The sequence below is a fragment of the Rhipicephalus microplus genome, chromosome X, assembly GCF_043290135.1.
Source record: "Rhipicephalus microplus isolate Deutch F79 chromosome X, USDA_Rmic, whole genome shotgun sequence".
NCBI lineage: Eukaryota > Metazoa > Arthropoda > Arachnida > Ixodida > Ixodidae > Rhipicephalus > Rhipicephalus microplus.
The window spans coordinates 114,840,986-114,847,417 of NC_134710.1; the positions used below are offsets into that span (position 1 = coordinate 114,840,986).

At 45.2% G+C, this 6,432-nt stretch overlaps 1 pseudogene; it reads right to left on the reverse strand.

Annotated features, from left to right (window-relative positions):
• Positions 1–411: 411 nt before the first annotated feature.
• On the reverse strand, positions 412–1,010 carry LOC119176787 (breast cancer metastasis-suppressor 1-like protein; annotated as a pseudogene).
• Between the last annotated feature and the right edge of the window lie 5,422 nt (positions 1,011–6,432).

Here is a 6,432-nt window from a genome sequence, read left to right on the forward strand (position 1 = left end):
TCAAACCCTGGATACCAGGAAAGCGAGAGATTTCAGGCATTCCTATTTTATTAGATGAATGAAGATAAACACAAATAACGATTCCTATAAAAAACAATAGTGTTGTCATAGTCAATTAAACAAATAATAAACGGATGACAAAACATTCCGACTTGTTCAAACGCCTGCACGCCCCTTCAGCGTCCGTGCAAGCACGTGCACATCCCTCCTCCCCGATAAAGGCAGTGGACATGGGCGGCCCTGATCGCAGCAGCAGAGGTCCATAGGTGGCCTGCGCATCTGGATGGCACGGGAATGGCCAGCATACGACTTGCCTGTCTGGAACAGGATTATTGGATGACAGGAAGCCTGGACAGTGCCGCTGGCTGGCACCGTCTCGACTGTATACCAATAGAGGGCCGTCATCTAATCTTACTTGATGTAAATGCTTTCGTGGTTTTCCTCGAGTCACCTGATCTTTTCGTCGAGCTCGCATCGAAGGCAGTCTTGCAACAAAGCTCGTCCACTCTCAATATATGGACACGCTGCGATTTCCTCAGCTTCGTACTTTCGCTTTATGTTATTCAACTTCATTTCCTTGAGAATATCTGTGACCTTTATCCGCTTCGTTATGTTGCTCTGAATGTCTTCAAGCGGTTGCAGGTATTCAGGTGCAAGGCCCAGTTTTACATCTTCAAGTTTCAATTCTTTTTGGTTTGCTCGCTCAAGGTAAAGCTGTTCCTTAGGGTGCACAAACTGTCGCTCGAGGTCAGTCATGCCATCAATGTACTCCGATCGCCTCGTTTCAAAATATTCCCTGTAGATCTCCAGACTGTCATCTTCAGATCCGAAGGAGCATTTTGAGTCCTTGTTGTTTGTGTTTCACTTCTGAGTGTCTACTGGTCCATCTCTTCACCCTCCTTGTCATTGTTGCCCTCCTTGACACTCAGTATTTTCGAACTTCGAGCCTCGAAGTAAGATGAACCCCGAAAGAACGCCGTCACGAGCCAGTAACGCTGTGTGCGTGCCATTCCATTACGTCGTTGACCCTCGACGGTCAGATACTGGTCTGGGTGTCGTTGCGCTGATTGACCTCGCAGCTGGCCATAGCACCTGTGTCGGGCCAGCCATGCCTGACCTTAGCCAAGGTGCCTGGACATGGACTGGCTTCCACTTTCCTGGGCATGGCTTGCCTCGCATGGCTTAGGACAGGCTTGCCTGGGCTTGGGACTCTTGAATGGTTGGCGGCCCAGTGGCGCTGGCTGGCACTGGCCTCGACGATCCTCGACGGTTAAGTATGGGTCTCGGTGTCGTTGTGCTGGCTGGCATCGAAGCTTACCTGAGCGACCGGATCGGACGAGTGATGGCTCAACATAAGGTAGGCCAGATCGCTGCACGGATGGTCGGTCTCGATCACTTGCATGGCCGTTCCACATGGCCTCGATCCAATACCGTCGTCTGGTATCGCCGTCAAAAACATTCCGTTGGAGTCAGCAGGAAGGAACGCTCGGCAACCGTGAAGAACACCAAACGTTCGCAGCTTCCTCAAGCTTTATGACAGCACGGAACGTCAGCGCATCGAAGCGGAGTCCCCAATTGCACCCTTTCGATGCCTCTCGGTTACGTGGCAAATGAAGATGATGAGGATGTTCCTCTCACTTCTGGCAGCCGCCCATAAAGAGGGATCGGAAAGAAGACAGAAGTGCGCGATACCTTCACACTTCATCTTGTTCTTTCAACTTACTCTCAATCATTTATTAGAGACGAAAAAAAGATATCGTAATGGGTGTCTCACTAATCCCATTGGAAGTAATGTGGTAGCACATGGATTAGTGAACCTTTCAATACAATTATTTCTTTTTCGATCCCAGATACAGATTTCTTTGAATGTTGTAATGGATCTCGAAGGCTGCGCTTTTGAGGCGTGCATGTGTCGTAAACAGTTTTAGAGCCCAAAAACACCAGATACGGGCGAGGGCTAAAAACATTGTTGGAGTGAAAATTGCTGCTCAGAATTGAAGTCGTGTCCAACAAATGGCTGCCGCATTTGGCGAAGAAAATGGAGCGTTTTTCTCACACGCCCGACGAGTTTATTACGGCAATGTTTTGCCGTTCAGAAGATACTCAAAGGATGTTTACCTGTTACAAGTTCTCCTATTAAGCTTCGACGTCATGACAAATTTTGTTGGAGGTCAGGTCACCAATTCATAGCTTGTTGTACATATTTCGCGAATAAGAATATTTTATTCAATAATTCATGTAGCATTTACACTAACACAATAAACCAGGTTATCTGTTATCTTTAAGTGCTCACCACTACAGGGGCATTTTTCTGAGATTTTCGAAGGCAAACGCTGGCTCCACGTTGGCTGAAAAAGCATTGTGAGAGTTTGAAATCCAGAATTTTTTTGCACCTACATAGATATGTGTTGTGCAATATAGATGGACGGATCTTAAAAGCATCCTTTTTGAATCAAGGTTAATGATAAGAATCAGGATAATGCAAGGAGCCCTTAAAGTGACACTAAAGAGCGAAACAATTTTTTTGCGCATTATAAAAGTACCATTTCAGAATCACGAAAACACCATTTTTAGTTCGACACGGCGCTAAGAAAGCGGGAAGGCGTGCAAAAAGAAAAGGTGAGTTAAAACGCCACCTTGAGGTTCCTGCACCAGACACCGTGACGTAAGATATTTGGAAGGTGTCTACTGGGTCCTACCTAGCTTTCACTCAACAAAAATGAAATACGTTGTTATCTGCCTTGAATTTAACATACGAAGTTTTAAATCGTGCACGACAGGCCCACCAGACGAAATCTTAGAAAATTACATCGAACCAATGTCGCGAAAATACAAAATTTACATTCTGAAATGTCTAACGTAACGCGCAGTCATTTTGGCGCGAAGTTTAAAAACCGAACTTCAAATCACATTTTCTACCCTAATAATAAATTTATGATTGTGAAACGTATGGCATTATAGTTGTCAGAGTGCAGTTTATCATTCTAAAGGAAGTCAATGTTCTTCTTGTGAATAAGAATATGAAAAGCATGGTACCCACTGCCTTACGAGCAGTCAGTCAGTCGACAAACATCACTCTGGTTTTACTGAACTACATAGTCGTAGTTGTGGGCCGCCCTCACGTAGAGACCAGAAGACCATCGATCTCTACCTGATCAAATTGCCTTTGGACAGCCCTTAGCTGTTGCTGGAGATCGCCACTTTTGAGGGCTCTCTTTCAATCTCCTTGTTTAATAAAAGAGGCATGTTGTAACGCGGAATGTTACCAGGATATGTGCGCTAACGAGCAATACCCTTCATTGCCCACAATGAAGTGTGAGTCGATGTTTAGAGGAAAGCGACAAAACCTTCCTCTCTATGAGAAAGATCCAGTTAGTGACATTCTCAATGTGTAATTTGAGGTCAAGTCAGCTTTTAGTGCGGGAAGGGAATTTCTGGTGGCCAAGCTCGCTGTGTTTCACTATTTTGTGAAAAGAGAGTAGTGGGTCGAAGTTATGCTCAGAACTCGTATTGTATAGCGTATCGGGACCATCGCGGAACGTAAGACCTCATGCTTGGTCCTGAACTATAACTCAAATGGATTGGCTTTTCTGGGATCTAAGCACAGTTTACGCAACGGAAAGATTATAGCACGATCGCCGACCCTCCTATAACATCCAAGGGGGCTAGCGGCACGTTTCGGAACTGCGAAAATCAAGATCGCGCATTTTCCTCTCTTCCGTTGGCTGTTCCATACTACAATATTCGCCCCTACAACGAGCTCTACACCCTTCCTATTTCAAGCCATCCATTCGTTGCGATCGCGTGTATTCTTCGTAGGTTCTTATCCTCGCAGGTGATTACAAAAATGTTGGAAATTATGTGTTAAAGCTAGTGCTTGGCACCATGGGTGTCAGCAAGGGGGTGCAGAAGGGGTACTTGCTCCCCTTTCTCAAGCCACACCAACACATGACATAACCTAGGCTAAAGCTACAGCGGTGCTTTCTCCCGCCTCCATCCTCGAAACAACGCTAGTTGGCACTCCCCAAAAGAAAATGCTGCCCACAACCATCTTTGGCACTGCCATTAGAAAGGAGGAATAGCAGCTTAAGGAACAGCAAAGACAGTGAATGAAGCTCTCGTGATACCGTGTACTCTCTCCTCGAAAGAGTATTCCAGGACATGGCGCTGTTGCAGTTCTTGGTCGATGCTGGCGCGATAACCTTCATAGACGGCAAACTGAACATTGGTTCCATAGGCGTGCGTGCGCAGTTTTTACCTTCAGATACGGTTAATCACCGCGCCCCATCCCTATTATGGGAATGTAAGGGGCTGACTTTGCGCCCACTCCCGCCCCAGGACACAGTCCCCCTCCCTAATATGTCAATGTGTGGGGCTGATATTGCACCACCATTTCCGGTTACTGGGGGCAAGGGCGCCCTCTGCTGCCCCCCCCCCCTATCACAGGCCTATGCTGAAAACCATGTGAAGGCGGGAAAGGCATCTGGCAGTCTTTGCTTGATTATAGCTGCCACTTCTTTTGAGGTGAGACTACATGACGTGACTGATGAAAATGAAGACTTATGGCCAAGCGTGCGGCAAGATGAACCAATGTGCTGTGTTGGCGGTGCGTGTAATAATGAGGAGGACGCATACGGAGAACGACGTCGAAACGAATGCAACAAGGTGAACAAAACGGGGGAGATGGCCGTATGCGAAATGAAGCCACTCAGCTTTTTGGAGAGCAGGAGCTCAGAGAATCTGGTGAATGCGAATGGAACAAGCGCAGAAGCACGGCGCAGACGCTGAAGAAAGAAGAAAAGAAAATTTGACGACTTTGCTGAAGTACGTTTCCTGAGCCTGGCGTTTGCTTCTTGTGACTTTCTATCGCAGCCGGTAGAAACCAAAATGACTGTGCAAGACACATCCAGGAACCTCTTCTCTAAGCTACGGTGTCAACCATGGAAATCAGAGGAACAGCTCAAGCCTCTACTTTACTCACTTCAAACAGCTTTCCGGGAAACACCGAAGACAGGTGGCTATGAACCTCTACGTCTAACATTGGAATATGAGGGCACGGTAAAGAGGTGGAAGGGATACGTCACTCTCATTTTGAGATGAACAACATCAAGCAGGAACCTGCTCTTCAACAGCTTGTGACAACTAAAATGATCATGGAGAGACCGCCAAGCCAAGAGAGAAGTTACGAGGACCAGGTTCATACTTTCGAAAACACCATTGAAAAAGCACCGCAACGGGAGAGTGCGTTGTTCATGATCTGGCAGACGAAGTCACGTACCGTGCGGCACAAGATGGTCCCCAAGCTCGCGGTTGTCGACAACAGCTTTTTTATCACCCCGTGCAAATTTTTCACAAGGGCCTGTGTCTCGAGATTGAGGACAGTTCGTCAGCGCAAAGACTGCCCGCAGCGTTCAGTGCTGCACCATGCACTGCAACTTGGTCAAGAACGTAAATATAACTGCCCTCAAGAAACAATGGTATCTCCCACCCTCTCTCCTTCTTCTACCTCCTCCTTTCTCCCCCGTGGAAAGATGATATGGGGTAAACTGACTGGTAGTGGGACGAAGTGTTTTTGAGAACAGTGAGACTGGTGGCAATGGCTGCCAGATTAAAGCCGTGTTAAAGTGTATTGCGCTTTTGTGTGTTTAGTGGCCGTACATATATATATATATATATATATATATATATATATATATATATATATATTCTTATATATATATATATATATATATAAAGACAACTTTTTCGACACGCGTGCAACTAGATATCAATTCGCATACACAGAGGTCCACCGACACGCTTTCTTATATACCATGAAGTTCAATCCCAGATTAATAGGCCGAAGAAAGGTCTCTTAGCCAAATTTTTGCGTGCAATAAGCGAAGCTCATTTTACTATCACGCCTTTTTCTTTGATTATGCTTTGGTGGTTACCATCTACAAATACCACATTAGTTTGTTTAATAAATTTATCATGGCGGATGTTAGTCGTAGGGATGGAGAAGTATCAAGCTTCAACGAGAATACATCCACGATGAATGGGGCTATCACTGCTAAACACAAAAACACACATTCAGCATACCCTTCTATATCAATGTACAGTAAAAGATTATTTACCCCTGTAAAGGCGCATTTTACTTTCGTGTTGTATGCCGATCCCATGACGGGGAGATCAACCATAATTTTTTATGAAATGATTGCTGTCATATTTTTAATAATAAGTATTACACTTTCTTGCATATATTCAGGCTTGTGTGTAATATAATTTGCTTTGTTTGCTAATAGTCTGAACAGTGTTTCTGGAGCAGGCGAATATTAATATTATTGCCATTTTTATATTACTGTTTACTTTTTATCAACTTCTCAACGTTTTTTAATGTATACTTTGTGGTGTTAGGGGTGTACTACATCGTTTACACCCAATTCATTCTCA